General features: G+C 38.6%; 1 long non-coding RNA gene across 1 annotated transcript; it reads left to right on the top strand.

Moving 5' to 3' along the window:
* The first annotated feature begins 5,239 nt into the window (after positions 1-5,239).
* Positions 5,240-6,062, top strand: LOC124292154. Its single transcript, XR_006902378.1, has 3 exons — positions 5,240-5,355; positions 5,623-5,715; positions 5,984-6,062. It is a non-coding gene; the product is annotated as an uncharacterized LOC124292154 (long non-coding RNA).
* Positions 6,063-11,621: the final 5,559 nt, after the last annotated feature.

Below are 11,621 nucleotides of genomic sequence, written 5' to 3' on the forward strand. Positions count from 1 at the left end.
TGTTCAGTGCCAAATAACATTTAGATTAAGTAGAGCCTTGACTCTTTTACAGATGAGTTCAGTCAGCATGAATACAGATAGGATACTTTCTGACAGGACCATTCGTCGTCAGTCTGCCGCCAAAGCTGATGAAATTGTAACAGTCTTAGAATTAGAGTGTAAAAGTAATGCTCCTGATGGCATTATTCAGGAAAATCTTGATGGTATTCAAGACAATTACCCTTTCACGTGGATGGAAGACAATGTACATGATCCAATTAGTAATATTTACAATTCACCTGATGAGGAAGAAACATTTTCAGTCGATCAAAGTGATATCGACCATGATTCAGATGTAGGTTTCTTTGGAAATAATCCAGGCAGTGAAACTGAATCTAATTCTGACAGTGATGTAGAGGGAGTGGACAATGAAGCAGATTATTTCATGGATAAACTTAGAGAATGGGTACTGAACAGTTCAACGCCAATAGTACATGTAAACAGCCTACTGGCTCTACTCAGACCATATTTTCCTATGCTTCCCAAGGATGGGAGGACACTGCTTCAAACCAGAAGAACATACATCATTGAAAACATAGCTGGGGGTAAATATCACCATTTTGGGATTGAAGCTGGAATTAAATTAAAACTGTCAAAACTGAATAGCTTACATCAATATGATGAACTTCATCTCCAGGTGAACATTGATGGATTACCTATATTCAAAAGTACAAATCACTCCTTCTGGCCAATTTTAGGTCTTATTCGAGAAGAAATTGAACCAGAACCATTTGTTATTGGCTTGTGGTTAGGATCATCAAAACCAACTGACATCAATTCTTACCTGCAGCATTTCATTGATGAAATGAAAGCTATCATGGTCAGTGGTGTAACTGTGGGAAATAAATGCTATACGGTTATCATAGAAAATTTTGTGTGTGATACCCCTGCACGTGCACTTGTTAAACTCACCAAAGGACATAGTGGCTACCATGGATGTGATTGCTGTGAACAACCAGGAGAATATTTTATGCACAGAATGACATTCCCTGATGTGAATGCTAGACTCAGAACTGATGTAGCTTTTGATGAAATGTCATGTGAAGAACATCATCGTGGTGAATCCAGGGCCCACTTGCACAAAAACGATCGTAGCTACAATCAATTGTAGGCATTTGCAATCGAAATTACAATCGCGATCGTAACTCTTGCCACACAAAAGCGATTGTAGCACAGTTGTAACTCATCTCATTTTACAATTGCGATTGTAAGTTACAATCGTAATCTTCTGTGCTGAAGATAAGATTATCCATAGCAACAAACACAACAATTTAGAGTTACGTCCCTTAAGTGGATTCGTAACCAAATTGAAGAGTGAATTCGTGGCCACTTTCTAGTCTGGGAATATCAGCAAACTATTATGAAAGTTAAACACTTTTATTCATTGTTTTCATTTTTTTTTTTATCGTATCTGAGACATTAAATTCATACATCTGATCATTTTGATAAATATTGCATATCACTAAATCTATAGGTTATCAAAATCACAATAAAAAAAGTATACATTGATAAGAAACAGGGGAATAAACAGAAGCTTATATAAACATTAATTTTCGTTTCAGTTGACTTTATTTTCACTTAAGGGACCACTAGTTTGAACAACTGCTTGAAAATAAAAGTATTTCGATATCTCTTTGAAATTATTGCAAAATCACCAGCTCCAATGTGCTTTGTTATCAATATTTGATAATTATCTGATGTGATTTTACACGTGTGTATGTGTTATTTATTTATCTACATAAATTATGTGCTTAAATTTGAATACATCTTTAATACCAAGGAATAAAGAATTATTGTTTATTTTGGTACGAGTTCGTTTTGGGTACGAATTCGGGGTGGAGACGAGTACGTATTAGGTACCAATATTCACCTACAGCCGTTTTCGCTTTGACTCTATTATTCCCACTTATTTTTTGTATATATGAAACTTTATTCTTTCCCATATATCTCATAATAACGAAACTGGTTTTTACAATTCTGTCATATCGTAACATTTCAGTGTTATGTAATCAAATCGTTACAACATTAACTCCCTTATTCTATATTTAGATACAAGGGAAGCTACTCTGAAATTAAAGTTTACCTCAAGTTGGCGTCACATACGGCTTGAACATTTTATAGCGTGGAAGCCTTTCCGACAAATGTAGGCCAATTCTTCGTCAGCAGGTGGTCGTTTAATGGGAATAAGTGTACCATCAATTGCCCCAATAACGCGGGGGAATTCAGCTATTTTGTAGAAATCTTGCATTCTAACTTTATTTGCGTCAGGATTGAACTTGATGACCAAAACGATGTTTATGGCACGGATTGTCCGATGGACGGCACGAGACACAGAGGACTCGTGAACGCCATGTAGATCACCTATTTCCATTAAAAAACCTCCTTTACTCAAGTAACGAAGTGTAGACCAGCAACTGAGTTTCAGGGAAATGGCATGTGAACGCTTGGTTCCATGTTCGATGTGTGGCCGAACTTACTCAAAAGTGAGAATATGGCATGCCGAGGCAACCTATACCTTGAAATGAGTTAACCTTCCGTCAATAACTCCAAATGTGATGTTCTATCTCTAAAAATACATGTACGACGCCATTTTTACCATCGATTGTAGGCATTTACAATAGGTAGTGGGCTATTGTAGGTTTCAATTTTAACTTACAACTATTGTAGGCTTACGATCGCTTTGTGCAAGAGGCGGGTGACCCTACAATTACCTTACAATCAGAGTTACGACTATTGTAGAGATACAATCGTTTTGTGCAAGTGGGCCCAGGTTGAAGGAATTAAACATAGGCATGGTAACACAATTCCCGCTTGACTACATGCACCTTATTTGCTTAGGCATAGTAAAGAAAATCATCAGTATCTGGACTAGAGGACCATTACATGTTCGCATCGGAAGTGCAACTACAAACTTGTTGTCCAATTCTATCTTGGCCCTTGGCTCATTTTTGCCTCGAGAATTTGCACGGAAGGGAAGAAAACTTGAAGAAATTGAAAGATGGAAGGCTACAGAATTAAGAACATTTCTTTTATATACCGGACCTGTAGCCCTAAGAGGGAAATTGTCGAACATTATGTACAAAAACTTCATGATGCTTTCAGTTGGTGTATCTTTGTTATGTAACAGCAATGTATATTCTCAGTGTGCTGATTATGTCCAGGAAGTCTTTGTTTCTTTTGTCAAACATTTTGGAGAGTTGTATGGTCAAGAAATGTTATCGTACAATGTCCATGCATTGATACACTTACCCGAATGCTCCAGGCGATTTGCTCCAGGCGATTTGGACCTCTACAGAATTAATCAGAAAACCAAAATTTCCTCTTGAACAAGTTATTCGACGGTTAACTGAAAAAATGCACCTCCAGTCGTCCAAGAAAAAAGGGGGAATATATTGTAAAAAGAAACATTCCAGAGGACCTCTTTCAGATATTTGTTTCCTGCACCCAGTATGAACAAATTCAGATGCCAAATTTTCTGTTGTCAACAAAAGCACCAGACAATTCAGTTATTATTGAAAATGAAACATACATAATCAAGAATGTCATATGTCAAGATAATTTGAGGCTCTGTGTTTGCCAAAAATCATCGGCAATGTTTGTTTACTTATCCCTTTGATTCACTTAAGGTGAATATATCTGTGGTTAGTGGTCTTGCCGAAAAATTGTATGTTTTAGACACAAAGAATATAGCTGCAAAGGCTGTTCACTTACCATTCAATGAAAATTATGTGTCCATTCCAATGATTTAGAGCTTCAACCATATCCTTACCAACCATACATTTTGTATGGAAAATATTTGAATTTGGTGTTATTATTCAGGTAATACCTGCTATTTGGAATACATATTAGCCAAGCAATTCATTGTATCCAGTTTGACATTCATGTGGTCACTGTTCATTGTGATTAATTAATGCATTCAACACGTATTTAGCGTATGTTTCATAGAATGTAATAATTATTACATCAACCTGTGAGTTATCTTAGTACATGTAATTAACATATTTGTAATGTTAAACTCACGGTGGATTAGTTGCAGCTCTAATTGTAAATGATAATTAGGGTGACAACTAAAATCAACATGGTTATTATGATGTGCCGTTTTCATTTCCCGATAAACGTCAACCGCCATTTTATAACGTAGGGAAAAAGGGACGTAACACTCACTTAGTTTTCGGAAATAGATGATCACTACAAAAATTATGTTTTGTTAAATATTAAGTTAAGCAAACACCAACATGATAGTATTTTAAATACTATTGTCATACAAGGTTGCAGACAGAATTTACTTATACAATTAAGATGAACCCTTAGCACCCAACGTATCTTTTACAGAACTATCACAGATACACAAATGGGACCACTAGAGTTGTTCCCCTTTGAACATGACTGCTCCTAAATTCATACAGGAAAATCAATGAAATATGATTATTGTTATCATAGAATGTTAAAGAATATGTTTAGAGATTTTTCCTGTTCCATTTTTAAAAAGTCAATTTGATAAAATTGATCATTTGTGTGATTTGAAAGCATTGCATGGCCTAATATATTCTAACACAAATATATTTCCTCACAAATTCTGATATATGTATGAGGAAAATATCAATCTTTTACAGATCTGTGATGATGTATGCCATAGTATTGTTTGAGCAAACAGATGAAGTTGAGGTAGTCCCTATATCCTGGATTGAGGGAAAGAAGTGTTTCTGGCCCAACAACATAAGGGGTTCGCATCTGACAAAGGCAATTGAACGGGGTATTAACCCAGAACAAGACTGGGATATACATCCAATCAGTAGTGTTCTAAAAGAATTTGGTGAGTTTTTGATAATTCTGCTTGTTTTTGTGTTGAACAATAGTGTTAATAGCTTGATGTTTGTTCATTTATATGATTCTTTTTTTAGTTAAATGTAAAACATATATGTCTTCTCCTAGTTATGATGCTCTGAATCATTTTAGAGGACTACAAAAAGGCTCGACTTAAATGTAAGAGGGTGGAGGAGAGACTAACCACCGACCTTGATACAACTGATGTTGAGTCAAGAGCAAGGAAGAGGTAAACCAAGTATTTACATTTATATTTAGCATAACTGATGACTTTTGGCTTTCACCTTTTCATAATGCATGTTAAACCCTCATTAATACTCAGTACTAATTACTGATAGATCTTTTTTTTATATTGTTAACTTTAAACACTAATCAGAACCTGTCCACATGTAGGCGCCGTCCTGGGAAATATTGCAATGAAGATGAACAAGGACATGAGAAAGGTGAAGGTGACTTGTCCAGGAACAACACACAAGTGCAAGTCCGTGAAAGGTTTGTCATAAGATTAAAAAAAAATAAAAATTGATGAACTTCTTATAAATACTGTAAAGTACAATAACAGTGAGTCAAAATTACAAATGAACAAGTGTCTCGGTCATTGATATAAACTTACATTAATCTAGTTACCAACATATGTAATTATAACAATTGCAGCCACTGCAGTCTCTCCATGTAATCTCTCACATGTGTATGGAGAATAAGTAACTTTTGTTGATAACTGGTTACTGCTGTTTTGTTTAACAACTGAAAATATTGTAGTGAAGAAAACGGCCGAGAAAGTTTGAAGAAGAAACAACATCCTCTGCCATGTCTTCCACGTCTGCCGGAATTTTCTTTTGCGAATGATGCAAGGTTCTTATTTCCTGTTTGAAAATATCAGTGCATAAACATGGGCAATATAAAATATAGCCTATATATAAAACAACTGCATTTAAAAATTTGTAAATAAAATAAAGCATAAAGGCAGTAAATATTTATAATGTACATTAACTTACAACATTTGCTATTTCAAGACAATGCATGATATGATAGGTAACTATTCTTGGCTCAGAGTTTTTTAATCTCCAATTGGTATTGTTACACTGCAAGTTAGAGCTTTGAATATATTTCCCATTTCCAGTTCTGATACCGACTGCGAGAGTCATGCAAGGGTCCCAAGTAACACGCAGCCTGATGAACCAACAAGTTCTTCCACAGCGACGCATTTTCCTCCTTTCAAACTCCAATCAAGAGGTCTATCACTTCAAAGTTGGTGTTACTTTATGTATCATACCTGTAGTTGCAAATTATTATATAGCAGTTGTTGATACAAGTAACCATACCCAATTCCATTTCGGTTTCCATTTAAAAAATATTGGTGTGATCCGATAAACAATTCTGGACAGATATGTTGGCATTCACTTTATATTGACATAAGATTTGGTAAAATCTTATTAACATCTTAATATACCCATCAAGCATCCAAAATGATGTACCTTTCTACTTAAACATTTTCAGTTACACTAATCCAAGAGTGCCGAACAAAACAACAATTCGGTAAGACTTTTTCTTATACCTCTTCCTGCATGAATGTATGTATAGTCTATAAGTAAACTAAAATAGCTTCCCTTGCATGGGTAAAGGGGTAATGTCATTGCAATTTTAATACAATGGGGACACTGATAAATTTGTACTTGCCTGTTGTAATTTTTACTGGCCCCGGACTCGCAGACTAGTGTGAAGTTGTAACCCGCACTGGATAACATTCTTTACTCAAATGGACTGCAATTACTGCAATACCTGCATGAAGCCTGCCTGTACAGGGCTCGATTTAGTGCTTTGTTACTTGCACTGGTGCAAGCCAATATTACAAAGTGCAACCTAGTTATTAGTCTAACTTGCACCAGGCGCAAGTCAATTTTTGAGTGGGTAAACTTCTGAATAAAACATCTAAATAATGCAATAGCATATTTCTGATATTACATATTGCAATACAAACATTGCAACTGGAATTTGACTGGTGCAACTAGTTTTTTATCTTAGGTTGCACCTGGTGCAAGTAGGTTAAAATCTCTTAAATCGAGCCCTGCTGTATAAACTTGTGAAGGAAATTTAAAAAGGATCCTAAGTATAGATCAGTATTGGAAAACAGGGTGTGCCTGTCATGTCTTAGTAGTGAACTCTTTCAATTACAGACCTAGTCCAAGTATGATGAGGGATGCTGGAAATGTAACACTTCCAATTGACCCCCTTGAAAGGTAATAGTGAAATAGTCATAGATCAAACATATAAATTTCCGGAAACTGTAATTTCCTTAAGAGTATTATTATAAAACATGTTGTTTTGTACTTGTTTTTGATGAGTGAATTATGTATTTGCAGAGATCGCATACTATTCTCAACCTTGCTAACAATCAAGGCCATGGTAAGAAACAATAGCATTGCCATCCAAAGACTGTCGGAGCAGGCCGACAAGAACCGAAGTCAAGGGGAGGTGGAAGAATCAATCGACAACTTTGGCTTCCCCTTCCAAACCATGGATCAGGTCCGACAGGTTGAAAACATTTTGGAGGACAAAACAAAGTTCAAACTTCTGGTGAGGAAAAAGCACATTTTCAAAGAACACAAATGACGACCTGGCCTTTTTCAAGGTGGTATATGAGCTTAAATGACGGCCTGGCATTCTTCAGAGTGGTGTATGAGGTTAAATGACGGCCTGGCATTCTTCAAGGTGGTGTATGAGGTTAAATGACGGCCTGGCATTCTTCAAGGTAGTGCATGGGTTTATATGACGACCTGGCATTCTTCAAGGTCGTGAGTGAGGTTTAATGGCGGCCTGCATAAATTCAGGGTGGTGTATGAGGTTAAATGACGAGCTGGCTTTTATCATCATAGTGTATGAGGTTAAATTACAGCCTGGCATTCTTCAGGGTGGCATATGAGTTTAAATGACGGCCTGGAATTCTTCAGGGAAGTGTATGAGGTTAAATGACGACCTGGTATTCTTCAGGGTGGTGTATGAGGATAAACGACGTCCTGGCATTCTTCAGGGTAGTGTATGAGGTTAAATGACGGCCTGGCATTCTTCAGGGTAGTGTATGAAGTTAAATGACGGTCTGGCATTCTTCAGGGTAGTGTATGAAGTTAAATGACGGTCTTGCTTTATTCAAGGTTGTGTATGAGTTTATATAACGGCCTGGCATTCTTTAAGGTTCTGTAGGAGGTTAAATGACGACCTGGCATTCTTCAAGGTTGTGTATGAGTCTATGTGAAGGCCCTGCATTCTTCAAGGTAGTGTATGAGTTTACATGACGACCTGGCATTCTTCGATGTGGTGTATGAGATTAAATGAAGGCCTGGCATTCTTCAAAGTGGTATATCAGCTTAAATGACGGCCAGGCATTCTTCAGGGTGGTGTATGAGGTTAAATGAGAACCTGGAATTCTTAAAAGTTGTCTCTGAGGTTATATGACGGACTGGCATTCTTCAGGGTGGTGTATGAGGTTAAATGACGGCCTGGCATTCTTGAAGGTAGTGCATGGGTTTATATGACGACCTGGCATTCTTCAAGGTGGTGTATGAGGTTTAATGGCGGCCTGCATAAATTCAGGGTGGTGTATGAGGTTAAATGACGAGCTGGCATTCTTCAGGGTGGCGTAAGAGGTTAAATGACGTCCTGGCATACTTCAGGGTAGTATATGAGTTTAAATGACGGCCTGGAATTCTTCAGGGAAGTGTATGAGGTTAAATGACGACCTGGCATTCTGCAGGGTGGTGTGTAGGGTTAAACGAAGGCCTGGCATTCTTCAGTGTGGTGGATGAGGATAAATCACAGCAACTCGTTCTAACAAATTGTGTACGAGGCTAAATGACGGCCTGGAATTCTTAAGGTGGTGCATGAGGTTAAATGACGACCTGACATTCTTTCAGGTGGTATATGAGGTTAAATGACGGCCTGGCATTCTTCAGGGTAGTGTATGAAGTTAAATGACGGCCTGGCATTCTTCAGGGTAATGTATGAAGTTAAATAGCGGCCTGGCATTCTTCAAGGTGGTGTATGAAGTTAAATGACAACCTGGCATTCTTCAGGGTTGTGTATAAGGTTAAACGACTCCCTGGCATTCTTCAGGGTGGTGTATGAGGCTAAATGACAGCAACTCGTTCTAACAAATTGTGTATGAGGTTTAACGACCCCCTGGAATTCTTCAAGGTAGTGTATGAGGTTAAATGACGGCCTGGCATTCTTTTAGATGATGTATGAAGTTAAATGACTGTCTGGCTTTATTCAAGGTTGTGTATGACTTATATAACGGCCTGGCATTCTTCAAGGTTTTGTATAGGTCTATGTGAAGGCCCTGTATTCTTCAAGGTAGTGTATGAGTTTACATGACGACCTGGCATTCTTCAATGTGGTGTATGAGATTAAATGAAGTCCTGGCATTCTTCAAAGTGGTATATCAGCTTAAATGACGGCCAGGCATTCTTCAGGGTGGTGTATGAGGTTAAATGAGAGCCTGGCATTCTTAAAAGTTGTCTCTGAGGTTATATGACGGACTGGCATTCTTCAGGGTGGTGTATGAGGTTAAATGGCGGTCTTGCATTCTTAAAAGTTGTGTATGACATTGTATGACGGCCTGGCATTCTTCAAGATGGTGTATGAAGTTAAATGACAGCCTGGCATTATTGAAGGTGGTGTATGAGGTGACATGACAGCCTGGCATTCTTCAAAAGTGGTATATGAGCCTGAATGACGGCCTTGCATTCTTCAGGGTGGTGTATGAGGTTCAATGACGGCCTGGCATTCTGCAGGGTAGTGCATGGGTTTATATGACGGCCTGGCATTCTTAAAGGTGGTGTGTGAGGGTTAATGGCGGCCTGCATAAATTCAGGGTGGTGTATGAGGTTAAATGACGAGCTGGCTTTTATCATCATAGTGTATGACGTTAAATTACAGCCTGGCATTCTTCAGGGTGGCGTATGAGGTTAAATGACGTCCTGGCATTCTTCAGGGTAGTATATGAGTTTAAATGACGGCCTGGAATTCTTCAGGGAAGTGTATGAGTTTAAATGACGACCTGGCATTCTTCAGGGTGGTGTATAGGGTTAAACGACGGCCTGGCATTCTTCAGTGTGGTGTATGAGGATAAATGACATCAACTCGTTCTAACAAATTGTGTATGAGGGTTTAACGACCCCTGGCATTCTTCAAGGTGGTGTGTGAGGTTAAATGAAGGCCTGGCATTCTTCAGGGTAGTGTATGAGGTTAAATGACGGCCTGGCAATCTTTTAGATGATGTATGAAGTTAAATGACTGTCTGGCTTTATTCAAGGTTGTGTATGAGTTTATATAACGGCCTGGCATTCTTCAAGGTTGTGTATAGGTCTATGTGAAGGCCCTGTATTCTTCAAGGTAGTGTATGAGTTTACATGACGACCTGGCATTCTTCAATGTGGTGTATGAGATTAAATGAAGTCCTGGCATTCTTCAAAGTGGTATATCAGCTTAAATGACGGCCAGGCATTCTTCAGGGTGGTGTATGAGGTTAAATGAGAGCCTGGCATTCTTAAAAGTTGTCTATGAGGTTATATGACTGACTGGCATTCTTCAGGGTGGTGTATGAGGTTAAATGGCGGTCTTGCATTCTTAAAAGTTGTGTATGACATTGTATGACGGCCTGGCATTCTTCAAGATGGTGTATGAAGTTAAATGACAGCCTGGCATTATTGAAGGTGGTGTATGAGGTGACATGACAGCCTGGCATTCTTCAAAGTGGTATATGAGCTTGAATGACGGCCTTGCATTCTTCAGGGTGGTGTATGAGGTTCAATGACGGCCTGGCATTTTGCAGGGTAGTGCATGGGTTTATATGACGGCCTGGCATTCTTAAAGGTGGTGTGTGAGGGTTAATGGCGGCCTGCATAAATTCAGGGTGGTGTATGAGGTTAAATGACGAGCTGGCTTTTATCATCATAGTGTATGACGTTAAATTACAGCCTGGCATTCTTCAGGGTGGCGTATGAGGTTAAATGACGTCCTGGCATTCTTCAGGGTAGTATATGAGTTTAAATGACGGCCTGGAATTCTTCAGGGAAGTGTATGAGTTTAAATGACGACCTGGCATTCTTCAGGGTGGTGTATAGGGTTAAACGACGGCCTGGCATTCTTCAGTGTGGTGTATGAGGATAAATGACATCAACTCGTTCTAACAAATTGTGTATGAGGTTAAATGACGGCCTGGCATTCTTCAGGGTGGTGTGTGATGTTAAATGACGGCCTGGCATTCTTCAGGGTAGTGTACGAGGCTAAATGACGGCCTGGCATTCTTTTAGGTAGTGTAGGAGGTTAAATGAGGACCTGGCATTCTTTAAGGTTGTCTATGAGTTTAAATGACGACCTGGCATTCTTCAATGTGGTGTATGAGATTAAATGAAGGCCTGGCATTCTTAAAAGTTGTGTATGAGAATGTATGACGGCCTGTCATTCTTCAAGTTAGTGTATGAGGTTAAATGACGTCCTGGCATTCTTTAGATGGTGTATGAGGTTAAATGACGGCCTGGCATTTTCAGGGTAGTGTATGAGGTTAAATGACGACCTGGCATTCTTCAGGGTAGTGTATGAGTCTATGTGAAGGCCCGGCATTCTTCAAGGTAGTGTATGAGTTTAAATGACAGCCTGGCATTCTTCAAAGTGGTATATGAGGTTATATGACGGCCTGGCATTCTTCAGGGTGGTGTATAAGGTTAAATGACGGCCTGACATTCTTCAGGGTAGTGTAGGGG

This window comes from Haliotis rubra, unplaced genomic scaffold, assembly GCF_003918875.1.
Source record: "Haliotis rubra isolate DU_JTF1 unplaced genomic scaffold, ASM391887v1 Scf1134, whole genome shotgun sequence".
Taxonomy (NCBI): domain Eukaryota; kingdom Metazoa; phylum Mollusca; class Gastropoda; order Lepetellida; family Haliotidae; genus Haliotis; species Haliotis rubra.